Genomic DNA, 6,538 nt, shown 5'->3' with positions numbered 1-6,538 from the left:
ATATAACGGTAATTTCGAGAAATACAAAATCTTCGATAAATCAGTAAATATTGAAGCTAATTTATTCAAAATTGATGATTGCAACAATTCTTTACCAAGAAATACGTTTATGACAAAATTTTGGAAAGTGGGCGTAGCACCGCCCACTTGTGATCACATATATGTATCTCGCTAACCGTTCTAGCAATTTGTACCAAGCTCAGTATGGTTATTGTGCTTGCCACATAAAAGCAAACCTTTGCAAATTGTTGAAATCGGACTAAAATTGAGGCCGCTTTTCATATAACGGTAAATTTCAGATATGCTTGAAATTTCAATATTTCGAAATTTAAGGACGCTAATTTACTTAAAATGTATACACCGACGGACGGACGGACAGACAGTCACCGCTTAATCGATTTCTCTTTTCATTCTGATCATTTATGTATACATTTGTCTATATCTATCTCGATTCGTTTTGCCTGTTACAAACAACCGTTATGTGAACAAAGTTATAATACCCTTGTGCACAAGTGCGCTCGGGTATAAAAATAAAACAAAGTTGCGAAAAGATAGAGGCAAAAATGAAGACCAAGATAAATTTAAACACTTTACTTATATAAGGGCAAAGTTCAATATGTATATAAAGAATATGATAAACATAAAAATAAAAACAAAGATAAATATAAAGAAAAAGATGAGGATGAGGATACCGATAAAAGTATAGATGAAGATAGAGGAAGAAGGATTAAAGTTAGTTGTAGAGAAAAGGATATAGATAGAGGCACAGGGACTCAATCTGGGAACTATTTCGGGATTTTAGAGAGTTTCGAGATTCTCGGGACTTATCGATACAATAATCGATATTTTGTCGGTTTTGTGATCGATATTGATTATCGATTTTGTTATCGAAATATTTATCGATATTGCTATTGATTTTTCTATCGAATTTTTCAGAACTTATTGATGTAATGATCGATTTTTTATCGCTTTTGTTATCGATATTTTTTACCCATTTTTTTATCGATAGTTTGATTGATTTTGTAAAAGATTTTGTTATCGACGTTGTTATCGATTTTTCTATCGATTTTGTTATCGATATTTTTATCAGTTTTGATATCGATATTTGTATCGATATTTTTATCGATTTTGTTATCTATTTTGCTGTCGATATTTTTACGATTTTGTCATCAATATATTTATCGGTTTTGTTACCGATATTTTTAATCGATTTTGCTATCGATATTGTTGTCGCTTTTGTTTTCGATATTTTTATCGGTTTTATTGGCGATAATTTGATCGATTTTGCTATCGGTGTTGTAACCGCTTTTTATGTCGATATTTTTATCGATTTTGTAATCGATTTTGTAGTCGATTTTTTGATAGATTTTGTAATCGATTAAGTTATCAATTTTGTTATCGATATTTTTATCGATTTTGTTATCGAATTTGCTATAGATTTTGTTGTCGATATTATTATCGATTTTGATATCGATATTTTCATCGATTTTGCTATCGATTTTGCTATCGATATTATCGTTTTTTTTTTCTTTATTTATTTATTTTTTTCTTAGTGTGTGCTTTCGTTTTTGACTTGGATGTGCTCTTAACTATACCACGTATTCTAAATTTAAATGTAGCCTCTGTACCTCCGAAGACGAAGGCGCTGGACTGTTCCTTTTTTAGTGTTTTTTTGCGAAGCACACTATTTTAGGTCTATTTTTGCAAGGTCGAAAATTAGTTGTGGCTTAATGGCAATATTTTTTTTTTTAAAGAGAATTTCATAAGCTTTCCAACCCGTTTTGAGGTATATCAAACTTTTGCTTCTACCGAATGTACTACGATTAATTCGCTAAGAGTGTTCAAAAAGCACACTGTGCTGGCTTTCTTAGGTATGCATCTACACACATATTTACTATACATACATATACTCGTATCTATTTATTTTAGTACGGGTTCTTATTAATTATGCCACTTGTAAAAGACTAATTATGATATCGCACTTATATTTTATTCAGATATACATTCATACTAGGGCATTAAATCCCGAAGCATTTTATCAACTCCGAAGTATTTTATCAATCACGGGATTTGTTGGAAGAAAAATATAGAGAAATAAATTTATGTTTTTATCAAATAAGGATACGTTCACACAGAAAGCGGGGCCGAGCCGAGCAAAGTGAAGCTTTGAAATTGCTGTAGCTATATGAAAGTGTCCATAGAGCAAGCTTTTTCATAAGCGTTTTGGAGCTGAAAGCAAAGCCGTTTTCGATTTTGAATTTTCTATTTAATTTTTAAGCTTCATGACGCTGCTGTAAACAAAATAACAAAATATTCAAATAAAAACGAGTTCTACAACTAATATTTTGAATAAAATTGAGCAAATACTTTTGCCACTTTTCATTGACGGTAAGTTTTATGGTATCTTTGCAGACGAGTCCACGAGAAAAACTCCGCTTCGCTTCGTTCACTGTGAACACCAGCAGCTTCGCTTTGTTTCGCTCGGCACCGTTTCCTTAAAAAAAATACAACATACAGAGAGATCGATTACATTTTACAAATGTTTTACATGTTTTGAGAAGTGCAGTTTTTCGCACGTTCTGAAATTCACTTCCGAGTCCACATGACTCAAGTTCACTTTGAATCCGATTTGTTGTGCTCTGTATTTCTCGTTTTTCTTGTCAAATGCACTTCAATTAAGTTCTTCGTTTTCAATTTTCCTTCACTCAGATTCTAGAACCTGGGCTCGAATCGTCACAACGATATCGTTTTACCAGTCACATGTTTTTTGCAGTTTTCGGATTATGACATACATACGATGTGAACGTACTCTTTACCCCATTCAGCTTATACGACTGAAATATTACGTAATTTTCTTTCGTATGATTTTCGATCCGTGAACGGATGTTACGATTCGAGCCCTGCCGAATTATGTAAATAAATCAATAAAAATCTCGGGAACCCGGAGCTGGGAACTCGGGCTTTCGGGGCCGGGATCCCGGGATTGAATGCCCCATATATACATAAATCACACAAGTTTACGTACATAAATACGTATGTACATATGTATGTTAGTTCATGTATGGCATTGTTGAAATTTCACAATAGCGAATGAGTAATCAAAACTAGAAATGAATGACATTATTTCTTACATATGAGATTAAGTCTGTTCGACAAGCTGATAATTATTGCAAATCATCACAAATTATCAGGTTTTGGCAATTTTTTTCGCGTACGCAAAAAACTTACAAAGTAGGGGAAATTGAGAGCGCAAAGTTGCTAGATTCTACTGGAAACATTTTTACCAGTAGCATTTTGACAGCAATAGTTGTGTTCATCAAATTTATCCAGTAAAAATTTTGTAAAAACTTGCAAATTCAGCTCAATTCCCTCTCAATTTCTCCTACTTCGCAGGGCGCCGCCCCTTATAACCACAAATGTGTGTCTCGGTAACTCATTCATCAATTTCTACCAAACTCGGTGCACTCAGTACACAAGAAAGAAATTCGTTTCAAATCGGGCTAAAATTACACCCACTTCCCGTTTAACGGCAAATTTCAGACATCCGAAAACTCCGATATTTCAATAACTTAGTTAATAGTTACAACAATATCTTAACAATAAATAAGACTGCTATATACTTTTATGAATTGGGCGTGACACCGCCCACTTTATGACTACAGGGTGTATCTCGGTAACCACTTTATAGATTTCTACCAAACATGGTTCATTAAGTCTTTCATTAAGTCTTATTCAGCATATTATCGAAAACGATTGAAATCGGGATAAACCCCCCTGTTTATCATGCAAATGTAGTTTAGAGAATGTTGAAACGACGATATTTGATACCTGTGCCGGGTATATAAAATTCGTTTTCGCCGAACTTACACCTCTTTACTTGTTTTTAGTATCAATTAAGCAGTAAAGAAGTATAAGTTCTGGTGAAACCGAACTTTATATACCCGGCGCAGGTATCAAATATCGATCATTGAACCAAGTTTGATATAAATCGATAAAGTAGTTGCAGAGACACACCTTTGTAGTCATAGAGTGGGTGGTACCACGCCCAATTACTAAAAGTCTATAGCAGTCTTCTTTATTGTTAAGAGATTGTTGTTAGCGTTCTCCGTTATTGAAATATCGGAATTTCGTACTATTTCTGAAATTTACTGTTTACAGGAGGCGGGTGTAATTTAGTCCGAATTTTCAACGAATTGGTTTTCCGTACCAACGTGATTAAGTGCAACGTAGAAATTGATAAATCGGTCATAAGGGGGCGGCGCCCGCCCATTATCCAAAAATTTATAATAATCTAATTTTCTACTCAGGGGTTATTGCAATAACCGATTTTGAGTGAATTAGCCTCATTAGTTACTGATTTATCACAGTTTTCGTGTTTCTGTAAATGACCGTTATATGGTAGATGGGCGTGGTTATTGCCCGATTTCAAAGATTTTCAACAGATTTCTTAGCAAGGAAAAGCTCGTACCCAGTTCGGTATGGATTGGTGAAACAGCTACTGAGATACAGCATTCCAACATAAGTGGGCGGGGGCACGCCCATTTTCCGCCCCCCCCTAACTTCCAAATTTTTGCCTAGATATTCAAAAATAGTACCACTAAATGCTTGCTTGATAATTTCGGAACCCCTAACTTTCAAGGTTTTTCCTATATATATACTGTATAACAAATAATACTCTAAACGCTAACAAAATATTTAGTAAGTTGCTTTAAAAAGTGGATATGTGGATCATCCGGTTAAGTTATTCTCTCTAACTCCAAAGCACTTCCATTTAAAAAGGGAAAAAACCTGGCTGCAGTCGACAATGAGCAAAAATAGTTCAATTGTTTATTACTTTGTCTTTAGGTATGTGTCTTTTCTAAGCGTACAACGAAAGTTTTATATCACAGAACCAATCTGAGATTATTGATAAAACTATAGACCGGTTGGGTGAACAGCCAAGACGTTTACTTCATAAGTGTGACAAAACAAAATCAAGTAATACATATATTTAGCATAAATGAATATACCAGCATAAAAAATCTGCATACTCAAAATGTTTAATACGTCCTCATATTTATACATACCTATGTATATAATTTAAGAGAAGATATTTCGCTGCAAAGCAATGATTATAAATTATTAGTTTACCTTACAAAATTGCGGAGGAATATTACAGAGTATACGGAAAAAAGTTTATTTTTTTACATTTTTTATTTTGAATAACGTCTGGTCCGGCTATTTGGTTTACTATGCAGGTATGTAGAGCTATGAATTTAAAAAACACATCAGGGTTTAGTTGAGATATTCGCTTTTGACCACTATGTTTTGTACATTTCCCAGTACTGCAAAGATTTTGACTGCCATTTAACTGGGAGTGGCCCGCGTGTGCTGGGTTTGGGTCCCGCCACGTTAAAACCCTGCCCAATGAAAAAAAAAACATGCCTCGGATGATACCCCCTTCTTTTGATGACGAAACATGGGAAGGACTATGATTTTAGGGTATGCACTTGGAATATCCGGACCCTTAATCGCGATGGTGCCTCTGCCCGGCTGGTTGATGTCCTAGGGAATATAAAGACTGACATCACCGCCATCCACGAAATGCGATGGACGGGGCGAGGAAGGTAAGCGTGGCCCCTTGCGACGTCTACTACAGTTGCCACGTAAAGGAGTACAATTCGGTGTTGGATTTGTGGTGGGAGAGAGACCGGCGTTCACTCTAGTGGACGAAAGTCTAGTCACAATCCTCATCAAAGCGAGATTCTTCAACATCTCATTCATATGTGCCAATGCCCCGATGGAAGAGAGGGACGAAGCATCCAAGGCTCTCTTAGCTTAGAGCGTACATATTAGCTGAGGGTGATCGACTTCGCCGGGGCCCGAAACTTGGCAGTATGTATTACTGGGTTCTAGCATAAAAAGATCCTTCAAGCTACATGGATGTCTCCACATCGAAAAACGGGAAACCAAATCGAGGATGTTGTGATAGACGGAAAGCATGCTTCCATGTTTTAAATGTACATACGTACACTCCGAGGGCCAAAAATCGACTCGCACTACTATATTGATGCATCCAATATACGACCCAACCTCGCAGCAGCAAAAAAAGGGCCCCCAATTATCCAAGGAAACTTCAACGTTGAAAATCTGCAATCAAAACAGACGGCCAATGGATTCGGCGCTCGACCCTCACACCTGCTGTGAGAGAGCACTCTTCAACAACCCGACTTGCGCGATCATTGGAACCACATTTCCCGCTCATTACTGGTACGATGACGAGTGTCAGAAAATGCTCAAGGCCGACAGAAAAAACACCCGAAATTTTAAGCAGAGAGTTGAGCGACTAAGGAAGGTTTCAAGACTCTTGTAGGAACAACCATGGCGACCTAGTGACCGATATCCAGAACGTACTCAGATTATGGAGGGAACACTTTTCGACCCTTTTGAATGGCAGAAGCACTGAAAGAAGTGGAGCAGACGAACCCGAGGTCCCAGTCGATGACGATGGAGTCGATATCCCAGCACCTGACTATGACGAAAAGTGCCAAGGATGTTT

This window comes from Rhagoletis zephyria, unplaced genomic scaffold (assembly GCF_001687245.7).
Source record: "Rhagoletis zephyria isolate East Lansing unplaced genomic scaffold, Rhagoletis_zephyria_1.1 Rzeph_scaffold_00385, whole genome shotgun sequence".
Lineage (NCBI taxonomy): Eukaryota > Metazoa > Arthropoda > Insecta > Diptera > Tephritidae > Rhagoletis > Rhagoletis zephyria.
This window is presented reverse-complemented; position numbering follows the sequence as displayed.